At 54.7% G+C, this 26,006-nt stretch overlaps 1 protein-coding gene across 3 annotated transcripts in view; it reads left to right on the top strand.

Annotated features, from left to right (window-relative positions):
- Positions 1-26,006, top strand: part of GDPD5 (glycerophosphodiester phosphodiesterase domain containing 5) — an 85,113-nt gene that overhangs the window by 15,838 nt on the left and 43,269 nt on the right. Inside the window, exons 1-2 of one of the 3 annotated variants that reach the window (XM_076002319.1) lie at positions 13,678-13,786; positions 15,736-15,821. The exons of 1 other annotated variant lie outside the window; for it this stretch is intronic. The gene's annotated coding sequence lies outside the window, so the exon portion shown is untranslated. Of the gene's footprint in view, positions 1-13,677; positions 13,787-15,735; positions 15,822-26,006 lie in introns of those variants that run through there. One more of the 3 variants, XM_012744896.3, reaches the window with a different exon arrangement.

Raw genomic sequence — 26,006 nt, 5'->3', positions numbered from 1 at the left:
ATTATTGGAAAAAGAACCCAGTGAACATACGCATCAACTTACCCAACTCTCCCCTGGCCTTTGGCTGAGCAGGAACACAGACACCTATCCCAGCTCCATCCCCGTGCAACCTTGAATTTGCAACTGGGCCTCTCTGAGCCTTAGCTGGCCTCCTCTGTAATATGAGAAGGCTGACCCCCCCCCCAGGCTGGTGTGAGATCAAATCAGACAACACAGTGGGTGGCACACCCAGCAGGGTGCCAGGTGCATGGTAGGCCACTGATTTGCAGCCAGAATCTAATGCCAGGCCAGAGCAAAGAAATTGGACATTTTTAGATACTTGATCTGTGCTCTTTCTAAACAGGAAAGACGAAATTTCTGTTAAGCTCCTCAAAATGATCAGTGCAGTTTAGACACATTTTCCGAGGACTCTAGCAAAAGAGCCTCTAAGTCACCCAGGTGTGTGATGACCTTCCCTGTGGGAGCAGGTAAGCCAGGCAGCCCTGGGCGTGAGTGTGACTGTCATATTAGCCAGGTGACCTGGGTGATATCCTAGTCCTCCATGTTCCTGTAAAATGGATGGAACAGGGCCGGGCGCGGTGGCTCACACCTGTAATCCTAGCACTCTGGGAGGCCGAGGTGGGCGGATTGCTCGAGGTCAGGAGTTCGAAACCAGCCTGAACAAGAGTGAGACCCCGTCTCTACTATAAATAGAAAGAAATTAATTGGCTAACTAATATATAGAAAAAATTAGCCAGGCATGGTGGTGCATGCCTGTAGTCCCAGTAGGAGGATCGCTTGAGGCCAGGAGTTTGAGGTTGCTGTGAGCTAGACTGATACCACAGCACTCACTCTAGCCTGGGCAACAAAGTGAGACTCTGTCTCAAATAAATAAATAAATAAATAAAAAAGGATGGAACAGATACCTGGCTCTCAGGGGTGTTGTGAGGCTCACATGAGGAATAATCTGTAGGACTACTGGAGAAAGAAAAGCAACTGACATATAGTGGGGGCTTAGAGGAGTCTGGGGGAGGGGCCGAGCACGGCTCCCGTCTTGGCCCGGCAGGCTCTGTGGTCACCAGCTTCACTGGCTCTGCTTAACAGGACAGCTGGTCAATTAGCCTCTGAGTGTCCCTGCACGTGCCAGGGTCAGCGCTCCCCAGACCGTGTGTGTGCTCAGCTGGCCAGCCTTGGGCATGAGGCTGTGACCTACTGTCCCACGTCCTGATTCTTGGCTTGTCCCTCAGATGACCTCATGGGGCAGTCACTGTGTGGGGGGACTAAGGGCACAGGAGACAGCCTGGCTCTAGGAGCCCTGGATCTGGGCAGATGGAAAGGAGGAATCTGGAGGAGGCTGGATGGCAGGGACCCAGCCAGGGGACAGGGGTAGTCAGTGCCTCCCATCCTAGAAATGGGGGACACTGCCACCGATTTCCTGTGTGACCTTGGGCACCTGACCTTTCTGGGCCTTAGTTTTCCCATCTAAAAGAGGATGTTGGAAGAGGCGGTCCCAGGAGGCATGGCCTAAAGCAAAGCAGTGTGGGGGCGCAGTAATCCCCAAAGCCTGCCGGCCTGGGCTTCTCCACCTTCCAGCCTGTGACCTTGGGCAGGTCACCCAGCCTGTTGGACGGGGCTGTGTGGCCCTGCTGGCCTGGAGCAGACACTGGCTGTGAACACCCTGCCCCACAGAGTCTGGCGTTTGTGGGCCCCAGGGCAGCTTTGGTCCTTCCTCTCTCCCTTTCTCGTGCCTCCTGCAGTGCCCAGCAGTTCCCAGGAATCCTGCCCCAGCGGATTGAGTGCTGGGGCAGCACTGATGACCTCAGGGCCGAGTCCACCAGGCTGTATGTGCCACTCCCCTGCCTGGGGACCCCAGCTGGCCATCTTGGAGGTTGGGGAAAGGAGGAGTGAGGGCTTGGGGTGCACACACTAGAGCCCAGCGTCTGGTCCTTGCCAGCATCTTGGAAGCCTGGTCCTCTGGAACTGTGGACTCTTTGTGTCCCCAAATCTTGGCAGCTCTGGACCATGGAACCATAGAATCTTGGCAATATGAAATCCAGACTTGGAGGTGACCTTAGGGTCATCAGATCCAAATCTCGGTCCAGTCCAGTCCAGTCTGCAGACTTCCTGAAGACTCCGGCAACTGGGGGCTCACTCGGCAGCCCCCGTGTGTGGGCCAGGGCTGTCCCCCACATCCTAGTTGTCATGACTGACTGCCGGGCCCTACCGCTGTGACAGTGCGCCTGGGGCTGGGTAGCGCTAATGGACAGCTGGGTAGGACCAGGCCCTCTCAGCTAAGAATAGAAGGCTTTGTGCGAATTAAGTAGCAGCCTGATCATATCAGGCCTCCCAGCCAGGCCCCAGGGAGCTTATTAAGCTGGATCTGGGGCCACCCTGGTCCTCCTAGGTGGAGGGGGTGCCAGGGCAGCCGCTGGGCTTCCCGGGATTCTCGCTCGTTTCCACGTGATGATGCGTTTCCCTTTTTCCATCAAGTAAGTCTCCTCCCTCCTCCCTCTTCCATCCTCCCTCCTCCCTCCTCCATGGGGCCTGCTGGGGAGCATCACCCAGCGTTCCTGGGGGGACATCTCTTCTGGGAAGAGTGCAAACAAACAAACTGGCCCCGAGAGGCACAGACGGGTTGATGAAAATGACTTTGTTTGAAAGGGGAGGACTGGTGATGGCGACCTTGCACTGAGCACCTGCCAGGCCCTGGACTCAGCATTTTGAGCCCTTGCCTCCTCTAGCCCGCACGAGGGGCGGGAGGGGAGGTGTGCTCACCCGTCATGCAGATGAGGACATCGGGGCCCAGATAACACTTGGCAGAGCTGGGACTGGAACCGAGGACTGTCCCACCTCTTCCTTTCGGGGAGAAAGTGGAGATTCCTGACAGCCAGAATTCTTGGAGAGAGCCCCGGGCACGGAGGATTTGTCTCTCTGATTCAGTGAATCATGCTTCACCTTCTGTTAGCGTCTTTTCCGCTTTTGGCAGCGTGGAGTAGGAGGGACCGTGCTGGGCTGGGGAGGAATTGTGGCCCTATCACAAATACAGCAGGTGCAGGCCCATGTTGGTCGAGTTGGAGTTAAACCAAGCCTACGTGGGTCTCAGATTCCCCTTCTGTGGAGTGGGCAGGGGCTGCTTGGGCAGGATCACGTGGCCGCAGCTCCAGGTTCCTGGTCTTTTGACCAAGGAGTGTCCTGTTCAGCCCCCTCTGCTGGTCCCTGGTGCCGCCCACTTCCCTGCCCCTGCCTGGAGATTATTCCCAGTGTGAGAATTGGAAGGACACCTGGGAATCCTGGGTCACTCTGTAATTGTACAGACAGGAAGACTGGGGCCCAGAAGGACAGGGACTGGCTCAAGGTCATGCAGTAAGTGGGCCTGGGAGCACATAGTAGGTGTTTAAGAAATCTCTTCTTCCAGGAAGTGCCTGTTCCCCTGTGGGGCACTGCTTTTGGGTGGAGATCTGGAGGGCCTGGGTGGGGTCAGGGATGGAGTCAGTGGGTCCTGGGAGGGAGGCAGGGGCCAAAGCTGCAGCCTCTGTCTGTAGTGCCCCGTCTGTGCTTCCACATCCTGCCCAACTCAGTGCCCCCTCTTCCGTGAAGCCTTCTTGGACTCCCCTTCCTAATACCTTCCTAATCTCTCTCTTCCACATTAAGAGAGTTTTTTTTTTAATTTTTATTATTTTATATTAAAAACACATAAAGTTTACGCATTGTAACCATTTAAAATATGTAGTCCAGGATGTTAACTATTATTGTGCAATAGATCTGTAGAGCTTTTTCATCTTGCAAAACTGAAACTCTACCTGTCAAACAACTCCTCATTTCCCCCTCCCTCCAGCCCCTGGTAACTACCCTTCTTTCTGTTTCTGTGAACTTGACTACCCCAGGTCCTCACGTAAGTAAAATCATACAGTGTTTGTCTTTTGCAACTGGCTTATTTCACTGAGCATAATGTCCTCATGGCTCATTCACGTTGTGGCATGTGACAGGATTTCCTTCCTTTCTAGGTCTAAATACTGCTCCATTGTATGGCTGTACCACATTTTGTCTGTCCCTTCACCTGTTGATGGACTCTTCTCAGGTTGCTTCCACCTCTTGGCTGTTGTGACAAGAGTGGGGGTTTTGAAGCTGAACGGGCCTGGCTGGACCCCGGCTTCCAGCATCGCTTTGGCTGTGAGCCTGAGGCCCGCCTCGCTTGCCCCCGTGCCCAGCGGGGCTGCTGCAAGGAGTAGAAATGTTTATATGGAAATGTCTGGCGCACAGCAAACCCACCATGAGCAGTAGGTGGGATTTGTTCTCGTTATCCACTTTTCCTCTGGGGACACATCCCTTTTGTCTGTGGCTTATAGCACCCACGTACCCATGGCTCACCTGTGCACCTGTCCACGAGGCCAGCTCCACACCGGCTGAGTCGTGCCGTGTCGGAGCTGGAGAGCATCTGTCCACGTTCAGCCAGTCACCGGACAGGATTTAACCCAGGTCCCCAGGATCCACAGGCCTTGGGTTGGCTCCCCAGGGGCCTGTGTCTAATCCTGCTGCCTTCAGGGCTTGGAGAGGCGGGGAGCAGGGAGATGAGTGTCGCGGGAGAGTCCTCAGAAGTCGCGGGCCTGACTTCCTCCAGGGCTGTGGACAGTGGAGGTCCTTGCCTTGCACCTGGGGCCCACTCTGCTTTTGCCCTCTCTCATTCAGTCATTCATTTGCTTCTTCCTGCCTCCAACCTTTGAGTCAGCAACCACTCCCTGAGGCCTGCTGTGGCCTGGGAGACAAACTAGACATCGGGGGCACTTAACATGGCATAGCAGTGAATAGTGTGGATTCTGGGGCTAAACTGCCTGGGTTCAAATCCTGGCTCTGCCAGTCACTACCTCTGTGACCTTGAGCAAATTGCTTAACCTCTCTGTGCCTCAGATCCTACTTCTCTAAAGTAGGGAGAATGATAGTTCATACTTTATAGTTGTTGTTCCAGTTGCTATCATTATATAACAAATGAACCCCAAATTCAGTGACTTTATATAAGGACAGTCGTTTCATTATCTCACGATTCTGTAGGGCAGGAACTTAAGATGGGCTCAGCCGAGCGGCTCTGGCTCAGGCTGTCTTGTGGTTGCAGATGTCGGCTAGGAATGGCAGGAGCTGGGGCGGCGGGAGCTCTCCCTGTGGTCTCAGGGCTTCCTTTCTCTCCGGGGCTTGTTGGAGCTTTCCCGTAGCAAGGCAGTCGCAGAGCAGTCAGAGTCCTACACGGCGGCGGCTCAGGGCTCCAGCAGGAGTGTCCCCGGGAAGGAGGGAGAAGCTGTGTCACATTCGATGACCTGGCCTGGGAAGTCTCCTAGTGTCACTTCAGCCATTACTCCCAAGTCCTGCCAGACTCAAGTTGGGGTGACACAGACCCCATGTCTCCATGGGAAGGTGTCGGAGTTACACTGAAAGAAGAGCATGTGAGATGGGAGATATTGCTACAGATGTCTTTGGCAATACAAAATGCCACAGTTGTGAGGGTTAGATGAGTCAAAACACAGGAAGTGTCTAGAACAATGCCTAGGTATTGTATATAAGTGGTAGCTATATATAGCCAAGGGTTATTTTGACCGAATGCAATTTACTCATGATGTGCTGACTTTAGGACCTGACTACCATTGTGGAAGCCAATCCACTGAACAGCAGCATTTCCCCTTTGAGTATTGAGGGATCTATAGGAGTTCACTGAGCTGAGCCAAGTGGGAAGGCATTCTATGCAGAAGGCATTAGCTGTGCAAAGGTGTGGAGCTGGAGAGTGAACTCCCTGGACCAGGGACTTTGCTGGAGGTAACAGGGCTCCCACAGGTGAGGAGGGGGGATTAGAAAGGTGAATTGAGGGCAAGTTGAAAAAAGCTTTGCAGGTGGGATTTGTACTTGATCCTGTTAGGTTCCAGGGTGTCCTTTCCTGTTTCTCAGGCTGGGGTGCCATAATGGGGGGGCCATTTCAGAAGTGGAATCTGCAGGACTTGGGGAGGTACTTCACTTAGGGGAATGTGGGGAGGTCAGGGCGGATGAGCTCACACCCAGGTGTTTGTCCTGAGTCATTTACATCATTTTGAATGTGATATGCATACCTACCCTGGCTTGCTTTCCCTCCCCTTCCAATGTATTGCAAACATTGGGATCTTTCTCTGCTCCGATTGGCTCTACTGCAGGGGAGGTGGGAGGAGACTGCCTTGGCAGAGGGGTCTGGAGCAGCTGGCAGGGCCAGAGGACACCTGGTGGCCTCCTGCTCTGCACTCATCCTGTCTGAGGAGAATGGCCCCTGCACCCTTCATCTTCTCCTCTTGCAACACCCCTCCCCACTCTGATTACAGCCCCAGGGTCCAAGTGGACCAGGCTGGGCAGTCCTGGGCTGTTGCTGCCTCTCCCTGAGCCCCTGTGCTGTAGCTGCAAGAGCCAGCCCAGAGCCCTGGCTGAGCCGATCTTCACCCCTGGAGCCGGCCACTCCGCAGTGGCCCAGGTCCATGCTGTTTCCAGCATGCTCATGTCCCCATGGGCCTGTCTTTGCACATCTGTATGTACCTCGTTAGCCAGTGTGCTTGTGCCAGCGTGTTCACCTATGTCACTTGTGTCTGCCCATGACTGTGTGCTCTGTGTATGTTCGTATATCTGCCCGTGTGTGAGGCAGGCCCTTTGGCTCTCTCCAGGCCCCACATGGTATCTCCTTGTAAATGGCAGGCAGGAAAGGAGAATGTCACCAGAAGGGGCCAAGTGTGAAGAGGGGCCAAGTAAGAAGAGAGGCCAAGCCAGGAGACAGCCCTTGCCCTGAAGGGCCTGTGGGTGAGGGAAGAGCCAGGTCTCACCACTGGGGCAAATTCAGCAGAAATACAAGTTCTCAGATTTGAGAGACCTCTGTACGGGCCTCTCAAGCCAAGCTTGAGCTGGGTGCTGGGGACCCAGGGTGAGATCAGACATTGCCCCTGCCTGCTGGAGCTGGCCCGGGCAGTGAGCTGTGCAGCTGGGCGCTGGCATGGCAGCTGGGCTGGTGGCCATACAGGGCACATGGAAACAGGTGAAGGCACACCCACGTCTGCTGGGGCGTCAGGGAGGGCCTCCGGTGGGAGGAGTTGGAGCTGAGACTCCAGAGATGTTTGGTGGGAGAGGAGGGGAAGGAGGTGGAGAACAGAGCAGGCTTTGGTGTCAGGTGGGATTTCGGGGTTTGAGGAAGAGGGAGATGGGGGCTGACTCTCATTTTCCAAGCCTGGGGGATGAGGAAAATGGAGGTGCCTTGAGGTGAGCAAAAAGGGGAGGAGCAGGCTCAGGGGAAGGTGATGAGCTCCCATCTGGCCATCATGGGTGTGAGCTTCCCGTGGGGTGTCCGGGGGCAGATGGCCGGAGGGTCGTAGGGAACTTGGGTCTCGAGCCTGGTCCGGGCAGAGACTGGTGGTTGAAGCCACGGGAGTGGGTGATATCACCAAGGAAGGGCAAGGGAGGGGAAGAGGGCTCAGGAGAGAGAGCAGCAGCATTCAGGCGGGGCAGAGAGAGGAGCCACCCAGGGCTGGAAGGTGGGACTGAACATCCGGGCACTTGGCATCCTGGAAGCCAGGGAAGGAAAGGTGAGGTAGGGCAAGTTGAGAAAAGCTTTTTAGAAGGAGAGTGCAGTCAGTCTCCAGTGTCAGTTGAGGGTTGGGAAGTGTCCAGTGGATTTACCCACGTGGAAGCCATCGTTGAACTCCGGGGGAACAGGGCGGTGGGGTTAGCAGCGGGTGGGAGGCAGAGAGAGGAGGCATGAAGGTGGACAACTCTGACAGAAGTTTGGATGAGAAGGAAGGAGAGAAAGGGAGGCTAGCCGGAGAGGTGTGGAGGGGATCCACTGGGTGAGACTCAGGCCTGTTCACGGCCGACTGGAGAGGCGATGCGGGCAGAGCAGGGACAGTGAGCCGGCCACCCACAGACACCTGCTGTGGTCCTCTGCCAGGGCAGGAGGGCTGGCTGTGGAGGGCAGAGGATGGAGGAGGTGCTAGGATGGGCAGCCCCACCCTGGCCCTGAGGGGGCCAGGCTCAAGGGCTGTTGTCTCCATGTCTGCGGAGTGGCAGCCACCACACTGGGGCTGGGAGGATCCCAGGAGGCAGAGGCCCCACAGACTCCGAGCATCCTCGTAAACCAGGTTCTGGGGCAGGAGTTGAAGCTCGAGGCTGGGTGGGGCTGGTCTCTGCGGTTTTTGTCCTCACCGAGTGCTCACCGAGGCTGCTTCATTGATGCTTCAAACAAGAAAGGCCTGGGAAGGTCAGGACATGGATGGCCTGCTTCCAAAGAGGCCAAGCCTAACCCCATCCCTGGGCCCAGTTCCCGATTACTGGGAAGTTCTTTCTTTGGGTCTAGCCTCAGTCTCTCCTGCTGCGTGTTCCCCACTGGTGAACTTGTTCAACCCTCTGCATGCAGCCAAGCCTATCTCTAGGAGTGGCGGCCAGTGTTTTCACAACTTGTTTTCATGAAGCTGGTTTGAAGTCTCCCTGCATTCCCAGAGTGTCAGACCCGCCCTGATTCGCAAGGATTGACCAAAACAGGGTCTGAGCCAAGGAGAGTTCTGAGGACTTAGTCATCCACTGTGGGTCATCCACAGACTCTCCTTTCCCTCCAGTAAAAAAAAAAAAAAGGGGGGGGGTGGGGGTAAGGGAAGGAAGGAAGGAAAGCTAGCCTAGATGGCCAGGAGGGGACAGCAGCATTTGGGGTGTAAAGATGCTCAGATGATGCTGGCAGTGGATGAAGGGGTGGGGTGCAAGGAGAGGGGTTCCTCAGCTGCCAGATGGGGGATCTTTCATGGTAAATTTTATGTCTCTGAGCTTCCCATTCTCTGAAATGGGAAAATTAATGGCCCCTACCTCACAGGTGTCTGAGGTTGGGTGACCTAACACCGACGCTGAGACCAGGATTCGTGTGAGAGTGATTTGTTAGGAAGTTTTCCAGGAAAAAAACCACTAAGGGAAGAGAGAAAGTAGAAGCAGAAAGAGAAGGAGGAGAAGCAAGAGGCAATTTCAAGTCAAGCCCCATGGAGGGGACAGAGGAGCTCTGGGGACAGTGCAGGTCACACCCTAGGGGTGGCCCTAGGCAAGGATGCTGGAGGATCTATACCTCCGCCCCTCAGACATTGGTAAAGGGCCGCCTTGGGGGACAGCCGTGCCTGCGGGCAAAGGGACTCTGGGACAGCCCGAGGCAGTCTGCCCCCACACAGCCGGGTGCTGGCTTTTGGGATGGATGGCACAACCCAGTATGCCCCAAATGGCAAAGGGGTTCCAGGGGACGTGGGTGGAGCACGACAGTCTGCTCCAGAGGATTAGCGTGGGGATCATACGAGGCGCTGACTGCCCAGAACCGGGCATCAGCAAGCGGCAGCTATTAGAAAGGGATTGTGTGGTCAGCACGGGGCAGTACCCTCTGAGCGCTGCCCTGTGCCCCTTGGTTTTGGGCACCGTCTCCAACCCCACCAGGGTCAAGCCCAGCCCGAGAGGCGCCCCTGGTGCCCTGCCGCAGTTCTCCTTCCCCAGCCCAGGCTGGCCTCCCCAGCCCAGCGGGCGTCAGTGAGGAGCAGGGGATGGGTCAGGCCATGGAAGCACCCAACATCAAGGAGGAAATCGCGGTCCCTGTGGCCCATCCCCACCTGAACTGAATTTGGCTTTTCTTCCCAGCCCACCCACTGTGCCTTTTTCTGGGCTTTTCCCATAGAAGGTGCTCAGGGATCACTTGGGAACATTGTGCTGGTCAGCGTGTCCCAGGAAAGAATAAACAAGTTGTCCTTCCAGGCGGTGCTGACCAAATCCTAGGACTCTGGCTATGTGACTTTGACGGGTGATGTCAGCCTGGGTTGGCTCTGATGGCACCTGCCCTAACCCCTCTGCTGGCCCCTGTGAGATGTCACTCACGATCTGGCCTCCCCCCTCAGGCCTCTGGAGCCCAGCCCCGCAGCAGAGCATGATGGGCCAGGATTCTAGTCCAGACTCCATCACCAGCTGTGTGACCTTGGCCAAGTCACCTCCCTTCCCTGAGCCTCAGTGCCCCATGTTACTCACCAAAGTTTTGTATGTGCTCACCTGGAATCAGGTGATTTCAACATGGTGCTAATCCCCGCTTGACACTGATGTCCAGAGAGGTGAAGTGATTTGCCTGTGGTTACACAGGAAAGGGACAGAGGTGAGAGGGCCGGGACCTGCCCGCAGCCCCCTGGTGGGTTACGAGAGACATTTACCCTTTATCAGCTCAGCTCTGGCCCCTCTTCAATTCAGAACCTGTGCTAAGCCCCCAGTGGTTGGGATGAACCAGGCCAGGTGCCAGAGTGTCCAGTCATAGCTGTTAACTCATTAGCTCAGCTGGTACCCATTTATGGAGCACCTACTGTATAAGAGGGTCTGTGCTCGGATGGGTGCAGGCCTGCTTTCACCAAGTTTGATGTCCTGTCCTTTGCAAGGCCATGCCCTGTCCCAAGGCCTAGAAAACCCACAGACCCCAAGGGTGAGGGCGGACCTGGGGTGGTGGTCCCAGAGGAGGAAGTGGTCCAAAAAGTCTGTAGCCCCGCCCTGCCCAGGAGACGGCCGGAAGTGGCTGGGCTGGGGTGGTGGGTGCCAGGAAAACAAGTCTGCGCACTCCTGGGTATTTGTTGCTGCCTGTGGTGGGTCCAGCCCTGTGCTAGGCTGGGGTGAGGCCCGGAGACAGCTTTGATCCACCAGTGAGGCCCTCCCACTTCCTCTCCTTTGTCTACATGGTGTGCTTGGTGCCTCTGTCTACCCCGTTAGCCCGGGGGCCTCTCCAGAGGAAGCCCCTCTGTCCAGCGGGCCCACAGGAGTGCTCAGGAAACGTGTGTTGGTGACTGGATCTACGGTCTTCTGGACTGGCTTGGGTGTCAGAGTGCACCCAAGGGACGCCTCCCTACCCCAGCCTCTGTTTGCTGTCTGCAGAATCCCTACTGCACCGAAGGCTAAGACGGGGGAGGCGGTGTACAAGAAGCCCTGGCCGCGTGGGGAGGGCTGGCAAGTGGCGGGCAGAGTTAGAGCAGCTGGCTCTGAGCCCTGCGCCAGGCCCGACAGGAAGCACGAGAGAGAGGGGTTTAGCCCCATGGCCTCCGTTCCACGCCGTGCAGCATACAAAGCCCTGCCACATCCGCTCACTGCGTCCTCCCCATCGTCCCAGGAGGGGTCTGGGCAGGCTGCAGTGTCCCCATGACAAAGGAAGATGCTGACCTGCCTCCCGGTGGCTTTGCCAGGAGTAAGCCCTGTCTCCTGGCTCTCAATCTCCGGCTCTCTCCTCCACCCCTCGCCCCTTCAGAACCTGCTTCCTGCTCTCTGGAAGCTTCTGTGGAAGATGCTAGGAAGGGCAGTGGGTGGATGTCGGGTGCTAAGGGTACATTTTGGTGGCTTTAGTTCAAAGGGGGTTATGGGGACCAGAGTAAGGGGGCAAGTGGAGGGGTGGGGAAGGGGACTGAGTAGGGGTGCAGAGGAGGAGAAAAATGGTTGCGGGGCCACCGTCACCAGGACCGTCCCCCAGCCTGGTGGCCAGGGCGCTGCCAGCCGGGTGCAGCAGAGGCTCCTGGGCTCTCTCACCCCAGCCAGCTCCCTCCCAGCAGGACGGCGGTGGCTCCCCTGTGAGACGGTGTTGGAGTTGAAGGGATTTTACGGGGCCTGGGTCTGTGGGAGAGGGCGGTCAAGTCGTGGTCACTGCCCCTGAGGGTATGCCAGCGCTTACCACTCTGGAAATACTGCCCACACAGGGGCAGGAGCACCCTTCCGTGTGCGGAGCACTTCCTAAGGACGGACTCCGGGGAAGGCAGGGCGGGGTGTCAGACCAGCTGCTGCTCCCAGAGGTGAAGCGACCAGCACGGTGGCCTGGGCCCCGCAGATGGGAGAGGCGGGGAGTGGACAGCCCACTTCTACATTTCAGAGCCCAGAACAAAAATGCAAATAGAGACCCTATATCTTTGTCAGATATTTAAAGGTTATAAAGCAAGCCAGGGGACTGTTAAATAAAATAGGTTTGATTTTCCCACCTTGACAAATATTCCTTCATAATATATATTGAAATACATGTGTGAAAGTTACAGTTTTATATAACTGCAAGTGACAAAATATCAAGAAGTTCTGAATTTAATTATTGCACATATCTGGGTGTTTTGTTGTTGAAGTAGTGATGTTCAAATGAGTAATAAGACTTAACAATTCATTATTCTTTATTCTATAAAATATGTTTTATTGTATTCATTTTAGCAAAATCACTAATATATTGTTCCTTTTTTTTTTTTTTTTTTGAGACAAAGTCTCACTCTGTTGCCTGGGCTAGAGTGCTGTGGCGTCAACTAGCTCATAGCAACCTCCAACTCCCGGGTTCAGACGATCCTCCTGCCTCAGCCTCCCGAGTAGCTGGGACTACAGGCATGCGCCACCATGCCCGGCTAATTTTTATATATACATATATATATATATATTTTTAGTTGTCCAGTTAATTTCTATTTTTTTAGTAGAGACAGAATCTCACTCTTGCTCAGACTGGTCTCGAACTCCTGAGATCAAATGATTTTTTTAAAATTTGTATTTTTGAAGATTTTATAAAAATGAAACTAGTGTTCAATGTCCATCTCATTGCCAATTTAAAGAATTAGTGTCACAGTTCATGTTTTATTAATTGGAGTAATATGAGTTGTTAAGATGTTCTTCAGGCACCATGTGCATATCTTGTGAATACCACACTAATTCAGGAGTACTTTTAGAACCACTGTTGGAACAGGAAAAAATGCCAAGAAATAAAAAAGGTTGCTCAGCAATACTGGGATATAGATACTTGGTTATATAAGAAGCATCACACGTTGCTATCAGAGAGAGAGGATTTGACAAGTTAGTCTGTCTCCCCTTCACACATTTTTGCATTCTGTCCCCTCCCCAACCCCCCCCCCCCCCCCCCCCCCCCCCCCCCGCAACTCTCAGAGCCGCCCCAAAGCAGCAACACAACCCACAGACCTTCATGGCATCTGAACAGAATCACCTTTTGTTCTTCAAGTTCAAGGGATGGAGAGGGAGTTTTGCTGGGGCTGGAGCAGTGCTAGGGGAGCGGATGTTTAGGATTAGAGGTCACGTGGCTATCCCATGACAGAGGCTCCTGTGTGTTCTCCAATGAATTCATCTGTGAGTTTGTGTTTGTGATGCATGGGGCTCGGGTGGTGGCCCCTTTCCCCTATCTAAGGGTGGTCCAGGGGGTAGGTCTTCTTGCCGATTAGGACATCTCTACCATACAATTAACAACTGAGAAAGAATAGAGCTTGTGCTACAGCTGAAGTTTAAATCTAGGTTTCATAATTCACTCATTCATTTCATTCATATACGTGTTTGTTCATTCATGTAAAGCCCTACGTTCACTTGCTGCACTCCTTCATTTCCTCGTGGACTGCCAGGCCATAGCAGACTTTTAGTGCAGGCCATGATCCTACAGATGAGGAAAGTGAGGCTCAGAGAGGGCACTGATGTACCTAAGATCACACAGCCAGTCCGCAGCAGAAAAGTCCTCAGGCCAGGTTTTGCAGAATGCCAGGTAAAGTCAGGATAATTGTTGCTCTGTCCCAATTAGCCTCCCTTCCTTCACCAGCTTCTACCAAGGAGCCACCTGCCCCAGGGCCCTGGGCGATCCTGTAGGGGGTTTCTGCTTGAAGAGCCACTTCCTGTTTGGGGCCCAGCACTTCCCTCAAGTGACTCACAGGCTCCCACTGGCCCTGTGCTGGGAAGCCAGGGTGGGGGTGGAGCCAGGCCCAGGCGTGTCACCCTCAGCCTGCGACCCTGGCTGGGTGACTCTGGGACAGACAGTGGGCACAGGCTGGAGGTAGGAGGTGGGGACTGGAAGGAGGATGTGATGGGCTCTGCCTCCCCTAGCCTGGTGGGCAGGGGCTCCAGAGAGGCCAGGGTGGGCACGGGGGCGGCCTCCACATCCAGCCATCCCCACATCTGCTTTCCAGGGTAGCTGCCGGCCCAGATGGGGCTGACAGCACAGCTGAGACCACCCGGGGAGGCCGTGTGGCACTTTCTCCTCCTGACAGCGTGGTGAGGGGTGAGGGCAAGCACTCCGGGCTGGGGTCAGGGACTTTGATTTCTGACACCAACTTTCTGGTGTCAATTCGCGGCCCCTCTCTGTGCCTCAGTATCCATGTCTGTCTGATGTGGGGAGGGCTTGATGGCTGTGACATTCCGTGAAGCAGGATTTACATTAAGAGATCTGGGCTTGAACTATGGCTCTGCGCCTTGCTGGTCATGGCCACCTCTTAGAGTCCTTATTTTAAAATTTGAAATAGTAATCACTTTAAGTGTTTTAAAAGATGATAACTAATATAATACCCACACTAGCCCTTGGGGGTAGGTTTTATTATTATTATTGTTTTATACACAAGGAGATTGAGGCACAGAGAGGTTAAGTAACTTGCCCAAGGTCACACAGTAAGCACTTGCCAAGATTCTAACTTGGGTAGTTCGGCTCCAGCTCCCACTATGTCCTTGCTACTCAAATTGTGGTACATGGACCTGTAGCATCAGCATCACTTGGGAGCTTGTCAGAAATGCAGATTCTCAAAAACAATACAAAACAACAACAACCAAAAAAACAAAAAGAAATGCAGATTCTCAGGCCCCGGTCTAGACCTACTGAGTCAGACTGTATTTTAACAAGATCTCCAGATGATTTATGTGGACATTAAAGTTTCGGAAGCCCTGGTCTGTTCATATTTCCTCTGCCAGTTAGGCCTTGGGATCACTGTGGGAGGTAAAGGAAATAAGTATGTTTTGTAAACTGTAACGCGCTGTGCATTCAGGGCACTGTGAGATACCTGGGGACTGGAGGTGCAGAGAGGCAGGGCTGGAGGTGCCCCAGGTTCCCTTCTCTCAGTAGCTATGTCACTTCCAAACTGTCTCTGAGCCCAGCTCTGTCCACCTCTGGTCTGAGGCTGAGTCTTGGCTGCGTTTCTTGCTGTGTGGCTCTAGAGTCAATTGGGTTAGGGAGAGTTCTCATGCTGGCACCAGGCCTGAGCCGCCACTGCCTTGGGTCTGCAGGGCACCAGGAGGCCTGGGTCCCAGCCTGGCTCTGCCTTTGCCTCTGTGTGACTTAGGTAGGCCCCTGGTCCCACCAGCCTCAGGGGCCCCTAGTAGGCCAGGTGGCAGCATTTTCTGAAGCCTGCAGTGCTGACCTGAAGCCCCCTCCCATCCTTCCTGCCCCATGGCCGTGGTACTGTCTCTTCTCCCAGTGCCTGGATGGGGTCTGCCCTGCCGGCTGCAGGAGATGGTGGTGGGGGAGGCGGCGCATGAGTCAGAACTCAGGCACATAATTGCGGTGCCCCAGATCCCGCCTCCGGCCCACCGGCCCTCCCTCCGCGGCTGCTTTAGAAGAACAGCTGGCTTGGCAGCTACCTCGGAGAAGCAGGTCCCTGGGCAGCATGAAAGGGCCCCTGCCCCCAGGGTGGCCGAGCTTTGGATCCCGTTTCTGTGGTTCCTGGCAGGGGCAAGAGTGGTTCAGGGAGCAGGTTGTCTGGGTTTGGGCCTGGGGCTGGTTTGTGGGCATCATGTGTAGAGGCAGGGTTGCATGCGATGGGTTTCATGGCTGAGCACTGGATCACGCGTGTCCTCTCGGCCCACCTACCAGCTGCACGGCTTCCCCAGAGCAGGGACCATGTGGGACCCATCACAGGGAGGGCATGGGCTGCCGCCTGACAGAGGGTCAGTTGGGAGGGTAGAAGGCAGGATAGACTGGTGAATGATCTCATTGGGTTTGTCCCCTTGTCCCCTCAGCTCTCCTAGTGAAGTGACATCACTGCCTTGTGGACAGGACACCCCCAGGCCATACCCAGCTCACAGCCACCGGTACCTTCTTCCAGGTAAAGAAAAAAGAAGGGAAGGGAGGGAAGAAGGAGATAGAGATGGGGCGGAGAGTAGCCGACTAGATTCTAATGTCTGCCTCTTCTGTGGGGACAGCACTCTACAGTTTATGAAAAAAGGCAGGAGGCGCAGGGATTCTTGTCCCATTTTATGGACAAGAAACAGCTGAAGCTCTGAGTAGAGTTGTCTCCTGTTTAGTGTAGCGTACCAGGTACTTGTCTAAGGGCCTTACATTGCATTAGCTCATTTAATCCTGTGACAGCCTATGAAGTTGGTGATGTTATTATCCCTGCTTTGTAACTTAGGAAACTGAGGGACAGAGACAGTTATGTGTAGGGCTGGTTTCAAGCCGGGCAGGCTGGCCTGTTCAGAACCCCTATGATTTACTGTCTCTCTAGAGCTAGTAATAAGCTAAGTTTCCATGACCTCCAATTTGAGGGTTTAATGGGCTCCCAACTCCAGGGAAGATCTGTATTTTAAGAGAGAAGCCTATAGAAAGTGATGCTTCAGCCAAAGGAATGAATGGCAAATGGTGGAATTAGAGGCCTTGAATTGTGGAATTGACATGAGCCTTCCAGGTGGGCCAGCCAGCTCCTGCTTTCGAACAGGGCCAGTTTTCTTTGGTCACCAAAGGGAGACCTGGACATTTTGAAAGGGGGAAGAAAAGTTCAGGCCCAGGTTCCTAGACATGTCTGGAAGCAGAGAGACTCTGCTCTTTGCAGTCGAGTACTGTGAAGAGGCGCGATGTTAATGACAGTGATGACATTAGTCTCCTTTGCTAAGTCTGAGGTCATCTTACACTAGATCTGGAACAAAAATGTGCAAGCAAATATCAGAGGTTTAAGAAAAATTTGTGGGAGAAAAGTACCTAATTGGGACTTTTTTTTTAGTAACTTAATTTTTTCCTGTAAATTGGGAAAAGGCTAATTATTATTCAGAGGCAGAATTCAGACCAGGCCCAGAAGTAACGCTGCAATGTGTGCTTTAAGAGATACTGATTGGCTCTAGCTTTCCATCCTTTTTTCATTTAACTGGCTTTTTGACTGACAAATAAATGGGCACCTCCTGGGTGCCAGGCCCAGTGCAGGGGACATAGGTCCCCTACATAGTGACTCCTCTAGTGGGGACGGGGCTTGGGGTATCTTATGTCCCCCGTCACCTGGTGCAGGGCCACAGACGTTGTGGGTCTTCAGAAAAGCCTGGGCAAGTGGATCAGAAGTCTGAACGCAGGGAGGCTCTCAGTCTGGTGGGCGAGCCACTGAAGCAGATAATTACAGAGCACCAGGCCTGCCATCGTTCTCGAGAGCTCTGCCAGATGATGTGAGCACCAAGGGAGGAGGCAGTGGGCTTCTGGGGGGAATCACGCCAAGCTCTGCACAGGGTCCATTTGTTCGGGTGGGTGGGAGTTGGACTGGGGTGTGGGGAGGGCTTTGCTGGCAGGGGGCCCAGCCTGAGCAAAGACTCGGAGGTGGGCAAGCTGCGTAGCAGGTGTCCTCGGAGCACATAGGTTCAAGGAGGGGCTGAGGGAGGAGAGGCTGGAAAGGTAGGGGTCAAGGGGAGGAAGGAAGAACAAGAGTCCTTAGTGGTAGGATTTGCTTCTCTTCTGGTCCCCAGGACCTGCATGGGAGGCCTATTTGTATCCTGACTCTGCTAATGACATAAATAAGTGAAATAAACATTGTTCCCCATTCCTTGAGAGGGCAAGAATTGGGCAGAGATGAGTTTGCTTCCTCTTCCTCCTCCTCCTCTCTCATTCAGTTGGCAACCCCCCCACCCCCATCCCTTCCACCCTGGAACCCAGGGAGAGGCATCAGGAGAAAGCCAGCCTGGTCCCTGTGACCGAATCACTGGCCTCCTGGGAGGGGCCTGCCCACAGCAGCCTGAGGGGGAGAGGATGAGGCACAGCCAGGGGTCCTGGGGCCATTTGCTGGCCTTCCAGGGAGAACCCGTGGGTGCCAGTGGGGGAGGGGGAGGGCAGGGACTATTCTCAGGGGGCCTGCCTGCCATCCTTGTGGCTCTGGGGGAACTGCTGAGCCCTCCAGGGAGGGCTGTCACTGGGAGTGCATGGCTTGGGAAGGGAGGCTGGATGGAACGCCTCCAGGACTTCGCTGCTGCTGACATTTTATGACTTAGTAGTCTGAAGCCCAGGGATAGTCCTAAGATCCCAGTTGGGCTGTTCCAGGATTCCATGATTATATGAGTCTTGGGTGAGGTGACTCTAAAACTCTGGTTTGGGGCATTTGTAGCCTGAGATTTTATGTTCTAAGTTGCTAAGCTCTGCTCTCTGGGCAGGGCCCGGTCACTCTTGGTAACTACTCAGCCCAAGTTCATAACCCTGACCTGGGAAAGAGAGGTCCTTTCTGTGACAAGGGAAACCAAGGCCCCTAGGCAGTCCCTGAGGCTGGTTCCTGGCCAGCCTGTGGCCCCAAGTGTGCCTCAGCCACCTGGGTCTGCCCGCCAGGGCCTTCCGTGAGGGACAGGCTCAGCAGACAGCTGGTGGGGACGGCTGGTTCTCAGCCCGGTGCTGGCGAGTCCTGACCCCGCCAGCCTCAGCTCCCCGTGTCTATAACGGGGGTCTCGGTACTGACCTGTGGAGTGGGTGTGACGCTCCCACGAGATGGCACGTGTGGAGGCTCTGTGTAAACTGTGAAGCACTGTGCATGCAATTGTAATGGTTGGAGCTGCTGTTGCTACAGTGCGCTCGTCTCCTTGAAAGGCAGGTCCACGGCTGATTCCCTGGAAACCCCTTTCAGCTCTGAGCAGCGCCGGCACGTGGCAGTGGCTTCTTAAACGTCCACTGAATTAGCTGAAGAGCATGTGATTCGGGAGCCATGGTACCATGAGGCTGCAGTTCAAGGAGGAAGCCACCTTCCCCTGGGAGCAGCAGGCAGGGTCGGGAGGGTCACTGGGACGCGGGACAGGACGGGAGAACCGCCAGCTGGCCTGAAGCAAGCAAGCCTGCCAGGGGAGAGCTGGTCCGCCTCGGCCTTCAGGCCCACCAGCCTGCTCCCGAGAGGAAAGGCAAGCGGAGGTCTCCCGGGACAGACGTGTTGGGTAAACAGGAGGCCCTGGCATCGCCGTGGAAAAAGATCAATAATGACCCTGATTATGGCACGATGGATTCTTAGGGCTCCAGCTGAGCCCCAAGCTCAGCCACTAGGTGACGTTTCCCCAGAGAGCAAGCAGGCGTGAGGGCCTGGGCAGCGGGGCCCCCCTGCACTTGCACCTCGAGGCCTCCCGCCCTTCTCCCTCCCAGCCTCTCCCCTGGCAGCTGCCCTACTGACTTAGCCGTGCTTCCTGCCCTGGGTCTCACTACCTTCTCTGCTGAATCTAGGGCTTTCTCTGAGGCCCAGAGAGGTGGAGCAACTTGCCCAAGGCTGCACAGTGAGATGGCGGCAACCTGGATCTCTCCATAGACGCCATCTAAAGAAGCCGTGTGCAAATATATTACATGGTGAGCACACGCAGAAGGCCAGGGCTGGAGAGCAGTGGGGAGGGGCCTGGTGTCGGTTGGTTCCACATTTCCCTGGGTGGGTTTTTCCCAGCATTAGCCCAGTCTCCCCACCTCCAGCCCTAGCCCTGGGGCCAGAGATTTGTTCTGCAAGCGTGGGTTTGGTTGGTTGTTTTGGGAAACAGTCCAGTTGGCAGCTGTTCGGGGGATGCCCTGCTGCCCCTGGGCCCCCAGAGGGAGGGGGAGGCTCCTGCCGGCAGCGACCCTCCCCTACCGATGCAGCCCAGGTGGGGCTGAACTTGCTGGCCGCAGCCTGGGGCTGCCCTCCGTCTTGGGGGAGGCCGCGATCACTCCCCTCCCTGCCACCCCAGCTTTCTTCGTGCGGTCTCCTTACCTAGATCGCCTTTCCTTCTCCCCTCTGTGCCACGCGGTCTTCCTTATTTCTGAATTCTGCTCAGACCCCACCCTTTCCAGGAAGCCTCACACAGTGGTCAGTGCTGGGGCCTGAGGAAACACAGAGATGGGAGATCCAGAAGGGACCCTGACCCAATCAGGGAGGGCTTCCTGGAGGAGGGGCTACCTGAGATGAATAAGACTTTGCCAGACATTGAGGATAGGCAGAGGGGTTCCAGGGCTAAGGTGGCTTCACAGGCACACCTGGGTTGGGAGCAGGGGTGGAGGAAGCAGTGAGGAAGGACCACAGAGAGGCCCTGGTCACTCTCCAAGGCTGTGTTCTTCAAGCCCTAGTGGGAAGAAGTCACCATGGCCCTATACCTGGGGTTTTACTATGAGTGAAGTTTGGGGTCATCACTGTTTGTGAATTATCTAGGCCGTGACACACCTTCACCTTGGCACCTGTCAGAGGTGGTGGAGGCTCTTGGGCAGGAGCCGAGCCCTGGCCTGGGGCTCAGGATGAGCAGGCATCTAACCTTGTTACAGGCCTTTCTTCCACTTCATCCAAGTTTGGAACTGTGTCCCAGGAGGGTGACTGTCAGTCCCGGGATTAGCCTGTGGAAGGGAGGGCTCTTCCCCAGCCAGACCAGGGAGGGACCACAGGGTCGTCCTGCCGTCCTCCTTGAGCGGGTCCTCTCTGCCTTGCTCCTGGGGTTGAGGAGAGAGCAGGGTGCTCAGGGTTTTAGAATTGAGTGCTGGAAAGGCCCTTGGAGATCACTGGGGGATGTTGAAACCCTCCCACAATACAGATGGAAACACTGAGGCCAGAGGCTTGGGGGGTCACCCAGCCTGCTGGTGGCTGGGCTCAGCGCAACACCAGCAGCCCCAGGGCTGGGCTGAGGCCTGGTAAGGGCAGCCATGGCCAGGGAGCAGGGGAGCGTTTCCTCTTCTGCATGCTCACCTCCTTCCCCTGGCCGGCAGACTGCTGGAGAAGGTCGGCCCTCCCCTCCCCCAGCCCTGGCACCAGCAGGTGGGGGTTTTCCTTTTCCTCCCCCGGGTTCCTGGCCCCACTCCGTGCCCACGCTCTCCCGGTGCCAACCAAAATATCGAGCTTGGCCCTTTGAAGTGCGGTTTGCAGTTACACAGATGCCGTAGCTGGCGTAGATATGGAAGATGATAGAAATGTGGGACCCTCCCTTTGGGGCTGGTACCACAGAGAGTCTGGGCTTCGGAGTCAGCAGCCCTGGGTTCAAATCCTCCCTCCTCCATGATGAGCTGTTTGGCCTTGGGCAAATCACTTAACCTCTTGGGCATGTAATTATATACATGTATATATACTCAATTAATCGACTTTTTTTTTTTTTTTTAAAAAAAGCAGTTTTAGGTTTATAGAAAAATTGATTGGAAAGTACAAGGAGTTCCCACATCCCCTTCCTCTCTCTTCGCACCCTCCACAGCCTCCCCTGTTGTTTATATCTTGTATTAAATGTGGCGCATTTATTACAATTGCTCAACTAATATTGATGCATTATTATTAACTCTTAATATAATATTAAGAGTAGTTATTAACTCTTAATTAACTTTTAATGTAATTGTTAACAGTCCATATTCACATTAGGGCTCCCTCTCTATGCGGCACATTCTGTGGGGTTTGACAAATTCGTAACGACGTGTGTCCGTCACTGCTGTGTCATACAGAATAGTTTGCCCTAAAAATGCCCTGCCCTCCACCTACTTGTCTCTCCCCCGTCCCTTCCCCCTGCGTCCCTGGTAACCACTGATGTTTTCACTGCCTCCATAGTTTCGCCTTTTCCAGAATGTTATTTAGGTGGAATTATTCAGTATTGTAGCCTTTTCTGATCGTCTTCTGTCACACAGCAATATGCTTTCAAGGTCCCTTCATTTGTTTTTGTGGCTTGATAGCGCATTTCTTTTTATTGCCGGATAATATTCCGTTGTATGGATGTAACAACACTGTTTGATCATTCACTCGGGCTCCTGTTTTTAATCTGTAAAATAGGAGTGTTGATCTCTGCGCTGGAAGGCTGTCATCAGGAGATAATGACGTGCAATGCCCAGCACAGGCCCCTTCAAAGCCCCGCGGCACCTGCACCCGGCAGCCGGGGGTGGCACAGCAAACAGTAGAGTGACTGCTGTGACAATTATGTGTGTTTGCTAGTTCGGCCATTTCTTGAACATGTTTATGAAGTGCTTAAAAAGCTGGGGACACAGTGAATATCAAGGTTTTTGCTTGTGAACAACAGAAACAACCAGGTTCATTTGAGCGGAAGAGTTCCTTGGAAGGGAATAGAGTGGTTTCCGGAATCTGAGGGCTCTGGAGACCCGAGCCTGGGTGGGAGTGGAGGGGCCCACCCTTGTCTCCTCTGGCGCAGGTGTTGCTGGCCTTGCGGCACCTCCACAGCTAGTGCAGATGATCTTCCACTGACTTCAAGACCTGGGCACTTTTGGAAAAAACAGTTAACAGTTTCATTGAGATAAAATTCACATGCCACACTTTTATCCATTTATGTGATATCCATTTAAAGTGCACAATTCAGTGGTTTTTAGTATGGTCACAGGGTTGTGCAACCATCGTCACTATCTCATTCCAGAGCATTTTCTCCACCCCAGAAGGAAACTCCATACCCATTAGCAGTCACTCCCCCTTTCCCCCAACCCTCCCAACCCCTGCCCTTCACTAATCCTCTTGCTGTCTCTGTATTTGCCCATTCTGGACATTCCTTATAAATGGAATCATATGATATGTGGCCTTTTGTGACCACCTCTTTCACATAGCATGTTTTCAAGATTCATTTGTCTTGCAGTGTGCCTTGGTGCTTTATCCCTTTTTATTGCAGACCTCGGCACTTTCCTGTGTCACCCCATCCTGCCTCCATTTCTCAGATGGGTGAAGTAAGGCTTAGGGAGAGCTGGCGACCTGTCTGAGGTCACATAACAAGTCAGTTGCGAGAGACCCGGCCGGACCCCGGCACGCCGCTCTCAGGAAGAAGAGTGGACTGGGGGCCAGAGGCAGCGAGGGCCGGGGGCAGCGGGCGTCTGGCGGCCTGGCAGTGGAGGCAGGGAGGAGGGGCAGGGAAGCAGGGCAGGTGCCTTCCAGGATGTCTGGATGGGAGAGGACCCCGGAGGCATGTGTGCGTCCCCAGCACCCTGCCTCCGCTCATAGTAGGCATTTACTCCACCTCAGGCGTGGACTTTTAGAAGGCCTTTCTCTGTGCAAACAGAAGGCTGTAGAAGTTCATGGCAGGGGCCAGGAATTCAGACAGAAAACGGGACTTTGGGCTGGGGAGGGGCCTTGAACATCAGGTGCAGAGGTGAGAGCCTTCTCTTGTCCCAGAGCCAGCAGCAGCTCTTGGCAGGAGATTTCTTGGGAACTTGGCTGGTATCAGCAGCCTAGGGGTGTGGCTTGGAGAAATCGATTGGTCCTAAGTAATGCCATTAGCCCTGCAGGAAGGGGAGAGGTGGTGATGGGCTGGTGGGGGAGGGTGGGCAGAGTCCATTTCTGCATGCTTGTCCCAGCTGCCCAGTGTCTGAGCAGTGCGTCTCTGTTAGCAGAACTTCTCGGTACTTCTCTGAAGTATAGTCTGGGGAGGCCCTAGTACCTCCTCTTCTGCCCTATGCTGGTCACTAGGGACATGGGATTAACTCAGGTGATCCCATGGGGGACACAGGCATGTCAGCAGTGCTCACATGGCGTGCCCAGGTAGGGGTGAGGGACATGCAGGGTTGCGGGAGGCTGGGGGTCAGGAGGCTCCCAGAGGAGGTAACTTGTGGGGACTTGGAGGATCAGGAGGTGTTGACCAGCTGAAGGGACAGCAAGCTCTGGGGAGGGGAGGCTGGGGGAGCAGTTGGGGTCAGATCCTGGTCATTTGCCTATCAAAAAGTTCAGTCTGGGCCGCAGTGGATCATGCCTGTAATCCCAGCACTTTGGAAGGCTGAGGCAGGAAGATCATTTGAGGCCAGGAGTTTGAGACCAGGCACCATAGTGAGACCCTGTCTCTATAAAATTTTTTTAAAAAATTAGCCAGGCACAGTGGTGCACCCCTGTAGTCCCAACTACCTGGGAGGCTGAGGCAAAAAAATCACTTGAGCCCAGGAGCTTGAGGTTGCAGTGAGCTATGATGACACCACTGCACAGTAGCCTGGGTGACAGAGTGAGACCTTGTCTCTTAAAAAAAAGTTCACTTTGGCTGCAGGTGACAGTTTGGATTGGAGGGACAGGACTGACAGCAGGGAGTCCAGAGGATTCCCTGGCAAGGGGAAAGATGAGACATGGACCTGGGGAGTCGCTGTGGGGCTGGTGAGAAAAGTGCCTCACGGGGTGTTAGAAGCAGGTTGTGGTAATGAGGAGGTCAGTGTGGCCTAGCTGGGGCTGCAGGGCCTGGGTGACACCCCAGGAGACAGCCAGGAGCCACTTGCTATCTCGATCAGAGGCAGAGACTGGGTGGCCTTGGCAGTGCCTGGTAACTAAAGCCGTGGGAAGGAACGAGGTGGCCCCAGCCGGGAGAACATACAGAGGAAGGGGACGAGATTTGCCTCTCACAGATGCCTCTGCGGTTCTGAGCGGGATGAAAATTCACCTGGGGGAGAGGAGACTCCAAAAGCTGGAGTCAGCTGAGTCCTGGGCCGAGGTGTGACGCACATAGTTCTACTTCCCTCTTTTCCAGGTTTGAGGTGGAATTTCCATTCCTGAGTAGATTGTGTGCTCAGGGGTGGGCTGGGGAGGGGCAGAGGCCACGCGGGGACCAGCCCCAGGGCAGGGAGGCCCAAAAAAGGAAGGTGCAGGCAGGGGAACGGGGTGTGGGCTCCTGCTCCCAGGACATCCACCTGCCACCTCAGTCACTGCGGATGCGCCCTCCTGGCCGCTCCTCCTCCCTGTCCCCAGTCGTGTTCTCTAGAGGTCAAGGCAAAGGCTGTCACTCCCTTCTACAGACCGAAACCAAGGCGCAGGGCAGAGCCTGAGTGGCCCCAGCCACAGAGCAAGTCAGTGGCCTCGGCAGGATGACTCCAGGCTTCTTTCTGCATCTCAGCCGCCTCCTGGCTTCCTGGGGGCAGCAGAGGTCCTAATCTGGGGGGTTGCACAGGGTGAGAGCAGGCTCCCTGGCTGCAGACTTTGGCCTTCTACCCCCTCCAGAAAGCTGTGAATTGGGGAGTGCATATGTGGGCACACGAACCTCCCCAAATCTTTTGGAGCATAGTAAAGCTGAGAGCACCCCCCACCAGGCCCCACCTCCAGCCTCCCAACCCCATGGAGCTAACCCAAGTGCAGTGGTGTCCCCACCCCATCCTGTCACCTGGGCTTGGCTTAGCTCAGAGGGCCCCCAGTGGCTGCTGCTCCGTATTCCACAAGCCTCCCAGGGCTCCCTGGGACAGAGGCTGCACCGGACACTTCCCAGTACCCAGGAGGCCCCAGGCCACTCAGATTCCCAGCAAGCCCCTCAAGTACGTCCTCCCCTCCCCCAGACGGGAGCTGCAGCCCTACACTGAGGTTAGGTTAGCATTTGGCCATGGTGGTGGTGGGGGGAGACAAGGTGGAGGGAGGGCAGAGGCCCTGAGTGACGCCCAGAGGTGGAAGCAGTGAGTGGGCCTGAAGGCCAGCGTGCCCTCCAGTGCAGCCCGGGGCACTAGAGAGTGGCGTCTTAGGAGCTCATCTCAAGGCCTCCACTCACTGGCCCCAGGAAGCATGCTGCAGCCTCCCTGCACGCTGGTCAGTGCTCAGAGCCCCCGCCCTCCCTCTGTCATGAACCACACTTCACGGTACTAGCTCACTCTGGTGGTTGCCGGAATGTGCAAACTTTCCCTCCAAAGGGCCAGACAGTAAGCTTTTTGGCTTTGTAGGCCACATGGTCTCTGTGGCAACCACTCAGCTCTGCACTCACAGTTAAAGCAGCACAGACAATACATAAATGAATGAGTGTGGCTGTGCCCAGTAAACTGCATTTATAAACACTGAAATTTGACTTTCATATAATTTTTATGCGTCGCAAGATATTTTTGTTTTTTTGTTTTCCCCCAGCCGTTAAAAAATGTAAAGACTATTCTTAGCTTGTGAGCTGTACAAAAATAGGTAGTAGGTTGGATTTGGTAGGCCCATGCGTTACAGTTTGCCAGCCACTGGCTTAGTACATGACCTTTGGAACCAGACTGCCTGGCTATGAAATCTGGTCCTGCTGTGTGACCTTTGGTAAGTGGCTAAACCTTTCTGAGCATCAGATTTCTCATCTATAAAATGAGAAGATAATGACAATACTTTGGAAATGTAAAATGATGCAGCCACTTTGGAAAATAGTTTGGCAGCTCCTCAAAAGGTTAAATACAACAG

The sequence above is a fragment of the Microcebus murinus genome, chromosome 4 (assembly GCF_040939455.1).
Source record: "Microcebus murinus isolate Inina chromosome 4, M.murinus_Inina_mat1.0, whole genome shotgun sequence".
NCBI classification, from domain to species: domain Eukaryota; kingdom Metazoa; phylum Chordata; class Mammalia; order Primates; family Cheirogaleidae; genus Microcebus; species Microcebus murinus.
This window is presented reverse-complemented; position numbering and strand designations above follow the sequence as displayed.